The sequence below is a fragment of the Phyllobates terribilis genome, unplaced genomic scaffold (genome assembly GCF_046119375.1).
Source record: "Phyllobates terribilis strain yellow unplaced genomic scaffold, ASM4611937v1 Scaffold_56__1_contigs__length_8794411, whole genome shotgun sequence".
NCBI lineage: Eukaryota > Metazoa > Chordata > Amphibia > Anura > Dendrobatidae > Phyllobates > Phyllobates terribilis.
In genome coordinates, this window is record NW_027362816.1 from 1,193,522 (window position 1) to 1,211,566 (window position 18,045).

An 18,045-nucleotide genomic window follows, 5' to 3' on the forward strand; every position below is an offset into this window, starting at 1 on the left:
AGAGTCCCCGGCCAATGGCCGGAGGACTTCATCATATATAAGGCACCTCCTCCAAAATGGAGGTGCCCGAGCAATGTTGTTTGCACCTGTGTCTCACCTGTGCTTCAGCCCTCAGGTCCCGTTGCCAGTTACCTGCCAGTTACCTGCCAGTTTCCTGCCAGTTTCCTGCTAGTTACCTGCCAGTTACCTGCCTGATTCCTGCCTGAATACTTGTTACCTGTCTGCCAGTCTGAGGTCCGACGGTCTGCCTTACTACTCCTGTCAGTCTGTCTAAAGGACCAGCCTGCCCGCTCACCTGGGAGCGCATATCAGCTACCTGCCTGCTTGCCTGAGGTCCGACGGTCTGCCTTACTACTCCGGTCAGTCTGTCTATGGACCAGCTTGCCCGCTCACCTGGGAGCGCTTCTCCGTTATCTGCCTGCTTGCCAGCCCGGAGGCTCCGTTGTCACGTGCTGTGACCACCAGCTATCTCAGAGACTCTTGCCCGCTCACCTGGGAGCGCATCTCCGTTACCTGCCTGCTTGCCAGCCCGGAGGTCCCGTTGTCACGTGCGGTGACCATCAGCTATTCCAGAGACTCTTGCCCGCTCACCTGGGAGCGCTTCTCCGTTACCTACCTGCCTGCCAGCCCGGAGGTTCCGCCGTCACGTGCCGTGACCACCTGCTATTCCAGAGACTCTCGCTTGCTCACCTGGGAGCACACATCTACCACCTGCCTGCTAGCCTACCCGGAGGCTCTGCCATCACAGGTCGTACCTACCCCTTACCCAGAGACTGCCCTGATCACTTGCCGTAACTCCCTGTCCGTTCACCCAGAGACTGCCACCCGCTCCCTTACAAGGGCCGCCCCCTTGTATAGTAGCTCAGAGGTTCCGCCTCCCGGACCCGTTACAGTCCGCCTCCCGGACCCGTTACAGTAGAATTCTGTGTGTACTGGGCTGCGGCACTGTACACTGTCTGTTAACTTATTTTCTGTGCTAATAAAAGATATATTCAATCAAAATCTGTTCTTATCAGTTTAATATCTGATACGTCCCCTATCTGGGGACCATATATTAAATGGATTTTTAGAACAGGGAGATGGTAAAAGAGCTTGCTCTATCTGTCCACTCCACGCATTGACCTGGTATTGCAGCATTTCCAGGACCGGTGCACTCCTTCTTTAATGCAGTTTCTACAATCAGAAAGAATTGAATTCAGTACATTTTGTTGCTTTTGCTTGTTTGTTACATTTTTGGAAGGACATTTTAGCCTTGCTTTTCTTCTACTCATTGGATTTTTCATGTTACAAGTTGCAGAAGCCAGATGACAAACTTGTTTTGGTTCAACTTCAGAAACTCTGCATTGCATTTTAATCTACTGTAATGCAATGCTATGTATCCAGCTATACCCCCCTTTCCTTCCTTTTGGATAAACAGCCATATTAGGCAAGCATTTTGGAGCTTTCACCTAACTAACTACAGGTGGTGAGATAAGCTGCACAATATAATTGTTACATAGTTACATAGTTACATTGTTTATAAGGCCGAAAAAAGACAAGCGTCCATCCAGTTCAGCCTATTTCTTGTGCACTGCAGCTATTCCGCAGCGTTGATCCAGGGGAAGGCAACAAAAACCCATGCGGTATAGGCCAATTTACATCATTGAGGAAAAATTCACTTCCCGACACCAATCTGGCAGTCAGATTAAATCCCTGGATTAATTAACTAAGCATAAGATGTAATTTTATTGTTCTCAAGAAAGGCGTCCAGGCCTCTCTTGAACTCATTAAGTGAGTTGGACATCACCACTTCCTCTCCCAGAGAGTTCCAGAGTCTCACGGCTCTGACCGTAAAGAATCCCCTTCTATGCTGGTGCAGGAACCTCCTTTCCTCCAGACGCATAGTGTGCCCCCTCGTCTTTGTCACCATCCTTGGTATAAACAGGTCATGGGAGAGATCTCTGTAATGCCCCCTGATGTATTTATACATGTTTATGAGGTCTCCCCTAAGCCTTCTCTTTTCCAACGTAAATAGGCCTAATTTTGACAACCTCTCTGGGTATTCTAGTCCCTCCATTCCCTTTATTACCTTAGTCGCCCTCCTTTGTACCCTTCTCTAGCTCCAATATGTCTTTCCTGAGCACCGGAGCCCAGAACTGTGCACAATATTCTAAGTGCGGCCTTACCAGCGCTTTATACAGAGGAAGAACAATGTTCTCATCATATGCCCCTATTCCTCTTCTGATGCATGCCATGACTCTATTTGCCTTCGCAGCTGCTGCCTGACACTGGGCACTCCAATTTAATTTGCTATTAACCAAGACGCCCAGGTCCTTCTCCATGTCAGATTTCCCCAACGGTTTCCCATTTAATATGTATGGGTGACTGCTGTGTTTCTTTCCCATGTGCATGACCTTACATTTATTGGCATTGAACCCCATTTGCCATTTTTTGGCCCAACTCCCCAATTTATCTAAATCCTCCTGTAGCTGTGCCCTATCCTCATCTGTATTAACTACTTTACAAAGTTTAGTATCATCTGCAAATATTGCTATTTTACTATGCAACCCTTCCACTAGATCATTAATAATATATATTAAATAATATAGGGCCCAAGACAGACCCTTGAGGCACCCTGCTAGTAACCCTGACACACCCTGAGCTTACTCCATTGATAACCACCCTCTGCTTTCTATCACTCAGCCAGCTATTTACCCACTTGCACACATTATCCCCCAGACCAAGCATTCTCATTTTATATACCAACCTTTTGTGTGGCACGATATCAAACGCTTTGGAGAAGTCAAGGTATACAACATCCACTGACTCTCCCCGGTCCAGCTGTGAGCTCACCTCCTCGTAGAAGGCCATCAGGTTTGTTTGGCAGGAGCGATCCCTCATGAATCCATGTTGATATGGAGTTAGACAGTTATTATCATTAAGATATTCTACAATAGCATCTCTAAGAAATCCTTCAAACAATTTACCCACAACAGACGTTAAGCTGACTGGTCTATAGTTCCCAGGGTCACTTTTAGACCCCTTTTTGAATATTGGTACCACATTTGCTTGGCGCCAGTCTAGTGGGACAGTCCCTGTCCATAAAGAGTGCTTGAATATAAGATACAGCAGTCTGTCTATCACATTACTTAATTCTTTTAGTACCCGGGGGTGTATGCCATCTGGGCCTGGTGACTTGTCTATTTTGATATTATTTAGGCGTTTCTGAACTTCCTCCTGGGTTAGGTGGGTGATATTTAGCGGAGGGTTTACTTTATCACTCTGCATTTCCTCCGATAAATTGTTTTCTTTTGTGAAAACAGTGGAGAAGAAGCTATTGAGTAGGTTTGCTTTACCCTCATCGCCCTCTATGATTTTACCCAGGTTATTTTTCAAGGGGCCAACTCCATCAGTTTTAATCCTTTTACTGTTTATATAGTTAAAGAACCAGGGGCGGACACAGACTGTAGTGGGCCCCTGTGCAAGAAATTTTTTGGGGCCCCCCCCCTGCGCTTCATAAGGCAACAAAGTTATGTAAACATAACCCCCCCCATGTGCAGCTCTCATCCCCCCATGTGCAGCTCACCCCCCCGATGCATCTCTCACCCCCCCCTGTGTATCTCTCACCCCCCCTGTGCATCTCTCACCCCCTCCATGTGCATCTCTCACTCAACCCATGTGCATCTCTCACCCCCCCATGTGCATCTCTCACCCCCCCCATGTGCATCTCTCACCCCCCCCCATGTGCATCTCTCACCCCCCCATGTGCATCTCTCACCCCCATGTGCATCTCTCACCCCCCCATGTGCATCTCTCACCCCCCCATGTGCATCTCACCCCCCCCATGTGCATCTCTCACCCCCCCCCCATGTGCATCTCTCATCCCCCCCCCATGTGCATCTCTCACCCCCCCCCCCCCATGTGCATCTCTCACCCCCCCACTCCTAGTTAATTAATTGTATTTAAGAAAAATAAAACTTGTTATACTTACCCCCATGCGATCCCTGCAGAATCCTGGCGCTCGTCCACGTCGCTGCCACCAGGCTCTCCTGACGTTCGGCCATGTGACGGTGCCACATACATAGCCAACAGCTTTTGTTTTGGCCAAAAGATTTTTAAAGCCGCCACCACGATAAGGTAGACTCTTCTGGCCGGGCCCTACTCTAACCTATTAAAATTTTCTTAAAATATCCAATACTCTTTTTAGATATATTTTTATTTAGTTTTCTTTAAGGGAATGTGTCATATACATTTTTTTTTTAAAATGACCAATAATACCACATACAGGGAATACCACCACACCATCACCAGACCACATATTACCACAACATAGTGACCGAATAATACCACACAGAAGGGAGAAAAACTGCCACACCATGACCAGACCACATATTACCACCACATTACTAATATTACCACCACATTACTAATATTACCATAAGTGTCATTATACACGGGAGCTCTATACATGGTATGTATAATGTAAGTGTCCAGGTAATCTAGTGATCACCAGTGACATTATACACAGGAGCTCTGTATATAGTGTCAGTGAACAGGTAATACAGTGATCACCAGTGACATTATACACAGGAGCTCTGGATATAGTGTACAGGTAATACAGGGATCACCAGTGACATTATACACAGGAGCTCTGTATATATTGTCAGTGTACAGGTAATACAGTGATCACCAGTGACATTATACACAGGAGCTCGGTATATAGTGTCAGTGTACAGGTAATACAGTGATCACCAGTGACATTATACACAGGAGCTCTGTATATAGTGTACAGGTAATACAGGGATCACCAGTGACATTATACACAGGAGCTCTGTATATATTGTCAGTGTACAGGTAATACAGTGATCACCAGTGACATTATACACAGGAGCTCTGTATATAGTGTCAGTGTACAGGTAATACAGTGATCACCAGTGACATTATACACAGGAGCTCTGTATATAGTGTACAGGTAATACAGTGATCACCAGTGACATTATACACAGGAGCCCGGTACATAGTATATAGTGTAAGTGTACATGTAATGCACTGACTCACTGGTGACGTCTCTAGGTGAAGTCCTTCAGCTACGCTTTTCTCCTTCATCCAGCACAGACCGCCATCACGTCTTCCAGCCAGGACTCGTCTCTGCATAAAATAACACAGTTATCTAGAGCACATTCCCCAACTTCTACATTACGCAGCTGAATACAGACGTGCATCCACCATCAATATATGGTTAGTTATTATGCAACCTACCATTCCAAATATAAATTGTAATCCACCACGGTGCCCCCATTAACTGTAAATAGGCACTTAATATATAATTTAATTAGAACCTCTACTCTATACTTCCTGCTCCCCGCATTCATTATTTACATGCACCCCCTGCCCCAATTCATTATATCATGTCCGTGCTCTCCCCACCCCATCGTCATTTATCATTTACTCTCCCCCACCCCAAATTCATTATGTGCAGCTCATTATCCCCCTACTCCTAATTCCCCCATGTGCAGCTTATTTTCTCCCAATTCCCCCATGTGCAGCTCTCACCCCCCCATGAGCAGCTCTCACCACCCCCCCATGTGCCCCTCTCTCATCCCCTTCCCCCACATGTGCCCCTCTCTCATCCCCCCCATGTGCAGCTCTCACCACCCCCCCATGTGCCCCTCTCTCATCCCCCTCCCCCCCATGTGCATCTCTCATCCCCCTCCCCCACATGTGCACCTCTTATCCCCCTCCCCCATGTGCACCTCTTATCCCCCTCCCCCATGTGTACCTCTTATCCCCCTCCCCCATGTGCACCTCTTATCCCCCTCCCCCATGTGCATCTCTTATCATCCCCCCCCATGTGCATCTGTTATCATCCCCCCCCATGTGCATCTCTTATCATCCCCCCCCATGTGCATCTCTTATCATCCCCCCCCATGTGCATCTCTTATCACCCCCCCCCATGTGCATCTCTTATCATCCCCCCCATGTGCATCTCTTATCACCCCCCCCATGTTCACCTCTCTCATCCCCCTCCCCCCACATGTGCACCTCTCTCATCCCCCTCCCCCCACATGTGCACCTCTCTCATCCCCCTCCCCCCACATGTGCACCTCTCTCATCCCCCTCCCCCCACATGTGCACCTCTCTCATCCCCCCCCATGTGCATCTCTTAACACACACACACACACACACACCTCCCATTCCCCCCACTCCTAGTAAATTGTATTTTGAAAAAAACAAAACTTGTTATACTTACCCCCATGCGATCCCTGCAGAATCCTGGCGCTCGTCACTAGGTTCTCCTGACTTCCGGCCATGTGACGGCGCCGTCACATGACCGGAAATCAGGGGAATCATGCGCTGCCGCAGGAGCGCAGCGCAGCGCTGAGATGTCCCGGACCCGGCGCTTAGCATGGGGCCGGGGGCCCCATTTGGAGAGAGGCTCACAAGAGGGGGCCCCCAAGGGGGCCCCTACCGGCTGGGCCCCACACTGGAGTCAGGGCAGACATGCCCTGATGGCGGCCCTGCTGGAGGGGCCCCCTCTCCCTCGGGGCCCCCGTTCAATGAACCGGCTGCACGGGCGGTAGTTCCGCCCCTGTAAAGAACAGTTTGGGATTCGTTTTACTTTCCTTGGCAATTAGTCTCTCTGTCTCCTCTTTTGCTATTCTTATTTGTTTCTTACAGATTTTGTTTTTTTCCCTATAAGATATTAGCGCTTCCTCGCTGCCTTCTTGTTTAAGTTTACCGAAAGCCCTTTTTATGTTTTTCATTGCCCTCTTAACTTCCTTATTTAGCCACATTGGCTTCCTCCTATTCCTAGCCCTTTTATTCCCATAAGGTATGTACCTTCTACAGTGACTATGTAGGACTGTTTTGAAAATTTCCCATTTTCTATCCGTGCTCCTATTACTGAAGATACTATCCCAATCTATAAGGTGAAGGGCATCTCTTAGCTGATCAAACTTTGCCCTCCTGAAGTTCAGTGTTTTTGTGACTCCCTTGCTGGGCACCCTACTGAAGCACATGTGGAATTGTATAATGTTGTGGTCACTATTTCCCAGGTGCCCCCCGACCTGCACCTCAGTTATTCTGTCTGGCCTGTTAGTTAATATTAAGTTTAAAAGGGCCGTCCCTCTAGTTGGTTCCTGCACAAGTTGTGACAAATAATTGTCTTTGATAATTGACAGAAACCTGTTTCCTTTCTGAGATCTACAGCTTTCGGTTTCCCAGTCTATATCGGGGTAGTTGAAGTCCCCCATAATAATCACCTCGTTATTTTTTGCTACTTCATCTATTTGTCTCATTAATAGACTTTCCGTGGCTTCTGCTATATTTGGTGGTTTATAACAGACTCCTATGATAATTTTATTATTGTTTTTTGCCCCATGTATCTCCACCCATAAGGACTCGACCTCCTCATTTCCCTCCCATACATCCTCCCGTATTGTAGGCTTTAGACACGTCTTTACATATAGACAGACTCCACCCCCTTTCCGATTTCTTCAATCCCTTCTAAACAGACTGTAACCCTGTAAGTTAACTGCCCAGTCATAGCTTTCATCTAACCATGTCTCGGTTATTCCCACTATGTCATAGTTACCTGTAGATATTTCTGCTTCCAGTTCATCCATCTTGTTTGTCAGGCTCCTGGCATTTGCTAGCACGCAGTTTACACGATTTTGTTTTGTTCCAATCTTCTCCCTGTGGATTGTATTAGAAATTTTCTTACCTCCCTTCCAAGCATCTTGTCTTGGACCTTCTTTGTCGCACTTCATATCTTTCATTAGTATGTTCTCTGGTTACATGTTCGTGTCCGGCGTTTTTCTTCCCATCCCCTCTTCTTCTAGTTTAACGCCCTCCTGATGAGTGTTGCGAGTCTCCTGGCGAATGTGTGTTTCCCGGGTTTGTTCAGGTGTAGTCCGTTTCTGGCACGGTGTCTGTCATAGAGGTAATTCACACCGTGGTCCAGGAATCCAAATCCTTGTTGTCTGCACCATCATCTCAGCCAGTTGTTCACATCAAGGATCCTGTTCCATCTCCTGACGCCATGCCCGTCTACTGGAAGGATAGAAGAAAAAACTACCTACGCATCCAGTTCTTTTACTTTCTTCCCCAATGCTTCAAAGTCCTTGCAGATTGTCGGTAGGTCCTTCCTTGCCGTGTCATTGGTGCCAACATGTATCAGAAGAAATGTGTGGACATCCTTGGAACTGATGTGCAGTCATCCGAGTTTACTCACAGTTCTGTTTAAGTTCCTCAGGTACACTGTGAGGGTGTCAGCCTCCCGCGTCGCACCGCGTTCACCAGACAGGGGTTCAGCACTTTCTCAGGTAGATCAGGAGTGCTTGACGGGACCCCGCTTTTGTGTGTTCCTCTCTAGACCGACTTCCCGCGCTGGGTCTTCTCCCTCCTGCCCTGCGCCTCCCAGTAAAGTTCCGAACAGGTACTCTGTGATCCCTCTGGGCAACCTGGAGTTCCCGGACCTTCTTAGTGCCCTCTCTCAGTGACTTAGATGTGGGAGTATGGTAACTGCACCCTGGAAGTGCAGAAGCCTCTGGTTTTCTGGCTGAGACGTGAAGTACTCGGCCAGTCCTGGGACCAGTTCCCCTCTTGCGGCCTGGTCCCTCTGACACCTGGCAGATTCGGGCGTATGGGTGGCTTCCTGGTCCTTCCTTACCCCTGGGATCCCTTTCCTTAACGGAGCCTTCTCCTCTGCTCCCCTCCTGGGCCTTCCTGGCTAAGCCCCACTCTGGAGCAGAGCTCCCGAAGAGCCTCTGCTCCCCTCCTCTCCAAGACTACTCCTCCTCAGACTCTGACTCCTTCTCCTTCTACCTTCCCTCTCAAGATGGCTTCTCTTTATATATGTTTTCCAAAGTGCTCCCATAAACTACGCCCTCCACCCACACACACTACATGGTTCCCCCTCTCTTTGGTTCCCCCCACTCCAGCCAGGGACAAGGCAGCAAATCACAGTGCATCTTGCCCTTCCAGCTGGCCTGGAGCAGTGTAGTGTTGGGTGCAGGTGTTGGGGTCTGGGGCAGCACTCCATCCTTACCTGAGAAGGAGATACCACACCTCTGGGTGAGGTGCAGTACCCCTGTGGCGATTGAACCCTCAGGGGCGCCACATTGTCATGTGATGCAGGTCCTGGACGATGTGCAGGCAGGTCTTTGCAACAGCGGTGAATGGAAATGTCACTTAGCTCCTCCAAAATAGGAAATAATATTAAACAAAACCCAAAGCAGCTCCACCAGCAGTCCCAAAGGGACAAACAGTAGAAAGTAATGCTAGTATGCCAGTGATCTTAAGCGCTAGAGTGATGGATGGGGATAAAAAAACGCTGAATAAAACAGGGCTAAATGGTCAATTGAGACCTTTTATTAAAAAAAGACAGCAGGCAGGCCGTCTTCATCAGGTGATACAAGGGGGTAGGCTTGGAAAGTTTAAAAAGGGTCCAAGAGATACTGATTGGACCATCAATTGATGACGTAACAACAGGACAATTAACCCCTTATATTTTAAGGGGTTAATTGTCCCCATCCATTTTATCCCCATCCATCACCCTAGCGCTTAAGATCACTGGCATACTCGCATTACTTTCTATATATAAGAAAGGGGCTTAGTGACCGGCTGTGGAGAGGAGCGCCCAGAAGATGCTGGTTAGATGTTAGAGGAAGTGTTCAACATGAGGGCCAGGTCAAAACTTGTAGACAAGCAGACAAGATAGGTAATATGCCTTATACTTCTGTTCTACGTGGTCTAGGGTACCGGGTATGCTCCACACTCGGTACCCTGAACCACTTAGGTAATATGCCTTCCATTACGTCATGTTTGGTGTTTCTGCTTTGTGTTTTAAGAACGTAGATTTTGTTAGAATAGATTGTGGGCTCCATTAGCTGAGCCCCTGAGGTGTCAGAACACGCCCCAGGTGACCCCATATTGGAAACTTCACTGCCTAAGGAACTCATCTAGGGGTGTAGTGAGTAATTTGAACCCATAGGTGCCTTACAGAATTTTATAAAATTGAGTCATGGAAATATGACATTTTAGTGGTAAAAATGCAATTTTTTTAATTTGCTGCAAATTTGTCAGGTACACAAGGGTTAATAGGTGAAACTGGACCCCATAATTTATAAAATAATTTCTCCTGAAAGCGGTGATGTCCCATATGTCATCAGAAATTATTGTTAGGCCACACGTCAGGGGCCTATCATCATGTCATCATGATGACATCCGGGTGACCAGAGCTAACAAGTTATTTAGGTCATGTGCAGTGCACGATCTATCTAACTGGTGTCAGTGCAGCACTGACTGTTATAAAGTGTAGCAAAGCTCTTACATTGCTATGCTTTACAATGACTGCGATCAGAGCTGTGAAAGTGAAAATCTCATAGTGGGACTAAGTAATAAAAAAAGTAGAAAAAATAAAATTGTAAAAATATTTTTTTTTTCATTTACAAAATAATAATTCTATATAATATTTTTTATGAAAAAAAAAATAGAAGAAAAGTACAATTGTTATCGTCGCGTCCAGAACGACCCGACCTATAAAACAGTCCCACTAGTTAACCCCTTCAGTGAACACTATAAAAAAATAATTAAAAAACAAGGCAGTGGGCGAGGCCTGATGCTTGATGTGAGCAGACACACGGACTGAGAGCTCCTGCTCATAATCCTGTAATCCCAGCCTGCACCGACCGAAAACAGATTTATACCGCTGATCCTACCTCCTAACACACTCCGGGACCTGTGAGGAGTTGATATCGGTGGTCCCCGATGAGAATGAACCGTCAAAAGAGCTGCACTGGCAAGGAAGACAGCCAGCCCAACATGGCACTGGCTGAAGAAACAAAACACTGAGATGTCGGAGACTGCAACTTGTCTGAGACGCTTTGCCCGGGTGACAGAGGCTGCTGTATATTCTCTTAAAGGTCAGCGTGGGGAGGAACAAGGAGAAGCAAGTGCTCCTGATAAAGTGCAGATGACGCAGCAAAAAATTCAGCAGCAACTTTCCTGGGTATAAAGTAAGGAATTTACTTGGCTCCGGCAGTAAACATAGAGCATACCACAGACCAGGAACCCACCATGAGGAATGTGCTATCTGAGGTCAATATGTCCAACAAGTCCCTGACCAGCATTACCACCCATATGGGATTTATGAAGGAAGATATGTCATCTATAAGGAGAGACATTCAAAGGGCGTTTGAAAGAATTAAAGAAACAGAGGGCAGAATTAATAATATTGAGGATCAATTGTGTCCTATGCAAAAGGATATGAAAACATACAAACAAAATCTGATTGCCCTGCTTAATAAAGCGGATGACTTAGAGAACAGGCCCTGTTGAAACAATCTACTCCTTATAGGAGTCCCAGAAAGAGCTGAAGGCAAAAACGCAGTTGAATTTATGGAGACCTGGTTCAGGGATGTGTTTTGAATAGAGGCGCTGTCTCCTATGTTGGCAATAGAGTGTGCTCATAGGGCGCCTTTCAGACCCCCTCCACCAGGAGCTCCACCAAGGCCTTTTGTATTGAAGTTACTGCAATACAGAGATACAATCACGTGACTGTCCTAACTTATCCATTGAAAATACCAAGGTGGCCATCTTTCCTGACTTCTCTGCTGAAGTGCAGAAACGCAGAGAACAATTTACACCTGGAAAGAAAAGGCTGCGAGACTTACTACTCCCATATTCTGTGATGTATCCGGCACACCTGAGGATTGTAGTCTCAGGAAAGGGGCTCATCCATGAATCTCCGCGGGAAACTACACAATGGCTGGACATCAACGACGCTAAATTGAAAGCAGATAAATCCGGACCTCCATAATCATCAACACTTTTGCTTTGGTGGCTTTTGAATCTTGATGCCATTTGATATGGACCGCGGGAATCTCTGAAAAGGTTTTGAAGAAGAGTTTTTCTTTTTAAGTCAGGTGTTGGACTTATAAAGGCTTCCAATCTCCCTCTGGGGAGAAATGTCTGTAATGTTTGATTGGTTGTATTGCAATGTTAGAAGTTATTTATGTTATGTGTTAAAAAGGGGTACATGCAAAAAGAAGGGAGGGTGGAGGAACAGCTCAAAACGGTCTACTGGTTAGTCTGTTTCCCTGCGCACATATCGCTAAGCTTGTAAATACTATAGCGTGGAAGGTGCGGGGAATGGGAGACCCAACCAAGAGGTGTGCTGTATATACTTGGCTACATCAATACCAACCAGCAGGTCGTGGATAGGCCATGCTTTTCATTCAGTATTTTCTTCTCATGCCAGAGTGGTATCTGTTTTGATTCATAAATCAATCCCATTTAAATCCCTTAAAACTGCATTGGATACTGAAGGACGGTATATTGGTGTATTAGTCTATATACAGAATTAAAATAATTTTGGTAGCTTTATATAAACTCCCTCCATATAAAGATACAATTATTAAAAACGTATTATACTTTACATTGGAATCTCCTAAGTCTCCAGTTTTTTGATGGGAGATTTCAATAATTATTTCCACCAGCATTGGGATAGACTACATATGGTTAACATACCTGACCCGGCCTCCTCTACGGGGATGGTTAGATTATTTTCAGAAATTGGGTATGTGGTTATTTGGAGACAAAGAAAACCCTCAATTAGACAATATTCATGCCACTCAATGTCACACCATTCCTTGTCAAGGACTGACTTGGCAATTGGAACAGAATCTCTGAATCCGTTAATTCACAAAGTGAAATATTTACCCAGGGGAATCTCAGACCATTCTCCGATATGTGTGCAATTGAGAACAAGGGGAATAGAGGGGGTAATGAAATGCCCGTGGCAATTAAATCCATAAAAGAGGACCTGATAGAATTTTTTTAAAATAAACGAGGGATCAACATCAAAAATCAAGATGATGAGTTGATTGAGAAATTTCCTCTAAGCCCTAATCAGACATTACAATTGGAACAAATTAGACGCTCTATCATGAGTCACCTGAAAGACACCTCCCTAGAAATTACTACTAATGGCTTTGATAGCTTAGTGAGGGCCACGAGGACGTCATCATCTATCTCTCTCTTATACAATGCAATGAGGGATGTGATGTTGGGAGTAAATACTGAATTTTTTTTCAAACACTGGGAGAAACAATTTAATGATCAAGACATTGGAGTTAAGATAAGAGAAGGTTGGGGAAAACCTGTAAAGCAATAACTAATGAGATGTGGAGGGAAACCCAATTTAAGATCATTCATAAAGCAAGATACGCCTTTGATCTCCCCAAAACGCCCCTTAAACCTGATAGAATTCTACGGACTTATTACATGGGCTTTGGCTGTGTCCAAGACTACATATCTTCTGGGGGGCTATTCTAGATTGCATTAACCCCTTTATGACCTGGAACGTATTAGTATGCCCCAGGTCATCACCCCCAGTTCAGCGTGGGCTTCGGCGCTGAGCCCGCACTGAACCGGGCACATGTCAGCTGATACGTGCCCGCAACAACCAAGAGGGGAATCGCGATCCACCCGCAGATGTTAACCAGTTAAATGCCGCTGTCAATCTCTGACAGCGGCATTTAACATTGCTGCGCCGGAAGCAAGGCATCAGCCCCGCCCATCGGTGACTCCGGGTCATCGATGGGTTGGCATGACAACCCAGGGTCTGCAACAGACCCCTGTGGTTGTCATGTCCTTATTGCTATGAGCGCCGCCCAGTGGTCGGCGCTCAGGCGCTCATAACAAGTGAGCATTTCTGCTGCATACAGGTGATCTGCTCACTGCCTGCATGCAGCAGAGGCAGACAAAAAGTGTAAAAAAATGTTTCTAAAAATATAAAAAAATAAAACAAATATGTATAAAAGTTTAAATCACCCTCCTTCCACCCCATTCAAAATAAAACAATAAAAAAAAAAAAAAAAAACACATACACGTTTGGTATCGCCGCATTCAGAATCACCAGATCTATCAACATAAAAGAAGAATTAATTCGATTGGTAAACGCCGTAATGAGAAAATAATTCTAAATACCAGAATTACGTTTTTTGGTCGTCGCAACACTGCAATAAAATGCAATAACGGGCGATCAAAACATCGTATCTACCCCAAAATGATATCAATAAAAACGTCAGCTCGGCTCGCAAAAAATAAGCCCTCATCCGGCCCCAGATCACGAAAAATGGAGATGCCAGGCGTCTCGGAAAATGGCTTTTTTTTTTCCACCACTTAAATAAAAAAGAACCTATACATGTTTGGTGTTTACGAACTCGTAATAACCTTGAGAATAATAATGGCTGCTCAGTTTTAGCATTCAGTGAACGTGGTAAAAAAAACAACTGTAGAATTGCATTTTTTTGCAATTTCACCGCATTTGGAATTTTTTTCCCGTTTCCCAGTACATAATATTATAAAACCAGTAATGTTGTTCAAAAGTACAACTTGTCCCGCAAAAAATAAGCCCTCACATGGCCATATTGACCAAAAAATAAAAAAGCTATACCTCTGGGAACAAGGGGAGCAAAAACTAAAAATGCAAAAACGGAAAATCCCAAGGTCCTTAAGGGGTTAAAGAAATGTGGATCTTTAAAACACAACTCCCTCTTATGATGAAATTGTTCCACTTCTGGCCTAGAGATAAAATGAAAGAGGGAAGTTCTCCGTTTAAGATCCCTCCATTATTATATGTTTTGGTTCTATTGGCAAAGCGTATGTTACTAGGCTGCTGGTTGGAATCTTCAATCCCGACTTTACAGGATTTCATCTCACAATTAAAAATCTATTATATTTAGAAAGAATAGAAGCAGAAAAAATTAAACTCATGAGCAAATACTTTGTTAAATGGAAAAACTTTTATTGGAAAACACTGAAATCAAAAAGAAATCACATATTGTAACGACGTTTGTTAACTCTGTTTGGTGTCACACTGAGAGATTGAGAGGGTCCCTAGGAAAACTCCTACAAGACCCAACAGATGATTCTGCAAATATTGTTTGATACATAAGAATCTATTGGTAGAAGTAATAGATATTAGAACATAATGAGAAACCAACTTGCATAAAGGTGTGAAATGGTTAGACAAAGATTAATAATCAATAGTATGTAGATCAGGAAAGGAAGGAGGAGGAGAATAAGAACAAATTAGAAAGGAAGGATTGGTCTATGTCACAGCGTATGGCTGAAAGCTCAAGAATCAACAGCTAGACCCATCTGGATTGATTTTTTCTTGTGTTTGGATGTGTTTTGAATTATCTTTACAAAAATACCAATAAAATATGTTTAAAGAATAATAATACTATGGGATGCCATGAAGGCCTATGTTAGAGGAACACTTATAAGAGATATTATTAGATACAAAGCTAAAACTAAAGAATTCACACAAGATCTCCAAAATGGGGTACAACAGGCTGAGGTGCAATACATACTAAACCCGTCAGATGGTAATAGCCGGGAGTAAGAGGCAGCTCAGAGATTATTTCATGATCATTTTATCTCTAAGGCGGAAAACAAGCAGTTCTTTACAAAGCAAAAATATTTTGAACAGGGGGAAAGTGTGGGGCATCTTCTTTCTACCGTAGATAAATCACAGGAGGGTCCAGAAAATGGAGACAACACATCAGGAAACAATAATGTGCTAAATGCCTTTCATACTTACTATTCTAGTATTTATGAATCAAGATTTAGAGGAAATGAGGACGAACTTGGATTGTTTCTTGAGGATATAAAATTACCTAAGTTTAAAGAGGAAAGTAGCTCCTAACTAGGAAACCCACTGACAATGTCTGAACTTGAGGATGCATTACAGTCCATTGGTAATGAAAAGGCTCCGGCTCTGATGGACTGTCATGTGAGTTTTTAAAAAAATATAAGGATCTCCTAATCCCTAAACTATTAGATACTTTTAATGAAGCATTAGAATCGAGTCACATGCCAAAATCTATGCTGTCATATCGTCCCATTTTTCTTCTATCGGTAGACACTAAAATTATTGCAAAGGCCCTGGCAAATAGATTATTTCACATTATTAGGTAGATTATTCATCAGGATCAATCAGACTTTATGCCAAACTGGTCCACAGCAATGAATTTACTAAGGCTTTTTTTGAATATTCATAAATCAGATGTAATAATGGGACACAAAGCTATTCTTTCTTTCTCTCGATGCGGTGAAATTATTCAATGGCGTAGAATGGAAATACCTGTGGGAGGTTCTGAAAAGGTTTGGGGTCGGTCCCAAATTCCTATCATACATACAGGTTTTGTACTCAGGATCTCAGGCTAAAATAAGAACTAACGGTCTCTTATCAGCTTCAGTCGTGTTGGGGAGGGGCACACGGCAGGGATGCCCCCAGTCTCCCTTCCTTTCCGCGATGGCCATTGAACTTGTGGCCTGTATGTTGAGTGCTAGTCTGGATATTGTAGGCTTTAAATATGGTATCTTAGATGAACGAGTTTCACTCTATGCTGACAATTTACTGATATATACAGGGTGGGCCTTTTATATGGATACACCTAAATTAAATGGGAATGTTTGGTGATATCAACCTCCTGTTTGTGGCACATTAGTATATGGGAGGGGGAAAACTTTTCCAGATGGTTGGTGACCATGGCGGCCATTTTTAATTCTGCCATTTTGGATCCAACTTTATTTTTTTCAATGGGAAGAGGGTCATGTGACACATCAAACTTATTGAGAATTTCATAAGAAAAACAATGGTGTGCTTGGTTTTAACATAACTTTATTCTTTCATGAATTTTTTACAAGTTTATGACCACTTATAAAATGTGTTCAAAGTGCTGCCCATTGTGTTGGATTGTCAATGCAACCCTTTTCTCCCACTCTTGACACACTGATAGCAACACCGCAGAAGAAATGCTGGCACAGGCTTCCAGTATCCGTTGTTTCAGATGCTGCATATTTTATTTCAAGCTAGGAAACATATTGCATCCAAATGGATTAACCCCTCACCTCCAGAAATGAGTGAACTCAAAAATGGGATAAATAATATCAGATTAGAAAAAGGGGTATATAAAAAACATAACTGAATGAATACATTTGAGAAAATCTGGGGCTTATGGTTGGATACACCTGGAATGCCATCAAGGGGGTTATTGTTGGAGAGACAATTTGACTTATGGGGGAGGGAGGTATTGGTGAGGTCTAATGTTTCATTGTAATGTGTACTGGAATTCCTTAACATGTGGTATGGGTAATATAGCACACCTATATGTGTATAGGATTATAATGTTTATTACAATATTATGGTTATATAAAAGATTTCAAGAATGTGGAATGTTAATTGTAAGATATAGTAACTGCAAGTTATCAGATGGTAATAGGCAAGCTGAAAGGATATATAGGAGAGATGCATATATGTGATCCCTATGGTATGTTATTTTATTATTGTATGTACTGGTTTCTTGTTTTTTTAAAAAAATAAAAAAAAAAACTAATGAAAAAAATCTCAAATGTATTGGATTAAAAAGAAAAAGATTAGGAAAAAGGCTTCTCCCCTGTGTGAGTTCTCTGGTGATTAACCAAAGCTGATTTCTGATTAAAACATTTCCCACATTCTGAACATGAAAAAGGCTTCTCCCCTGTGTGGGTTCTCTGGTGAATAACCAAAACCGATTTATTGTTAAAACATTTCCCACATTCTGAACATGAAAAAGGGCTTCTCCCCTGTGTGAGTTCTCTTGTGGCAATCAAGAATCATTTTACGATTAAAACATTTTCCACATTCTGAACATGAAAAAGGCTTCTCCCCTGTGTGGGTTCTCTGGTGATTAACCAAAGCTGATTTATGGTTAAAACATTTCCCACATTCTGAACATGAAAAAGGCTTCTCCCCTGTGTGAGTTCTCTGGTGCTTAATCAAATCTGATTTCTGGTTACAACATTTCCCACATTCTGAACATGAAAAAGGTTTCTCCCCTGTGTGAGTTCTCTTGTGGCAATCAAGAGTCATTTTAAGATTAAAACATTTTCCACATTCTGAACATGAAAAAGGCTTCACCCCTGTGTGGGTTCCTCTGGTGATTAACCAAAGCTGATTTCTGGCTAAAACATTTCCCACATTCTGAACATGAAAAAGGCTTCTCCCCTGTG

At 44.0% G+C, this 18,045-nt stretch overlaps 2 protein-coding genes and 1 pseudogene across 2 annotated transcripts in view; 1 reads left to right on the forward strand and 2 right to left on the reverse strand.

Annotated features, from left to right (window-relative positions):
- LOC141192230 (uncharacterized) overlaps positions 1-18,045 on the reverse strand; it is a 480,396-nt gene that overhangs the window by 433,265 nt on the left and 29,086 nt on the right. The window lies entirely within an intron of this gene.
- The window catches only part of LOC141192229 (uncharacterized), a 421,525-nt gene that overhangs the window by 285,673 nt on the left and 117,807 nt on the right, over positions 1-18,045 (reverse strand). The window lies entirely within an intron of this gene.
- Positions 987-1,159, forward strand: LOC141192313 (U2 spliceosomal RNA; annotated as a pseudogene).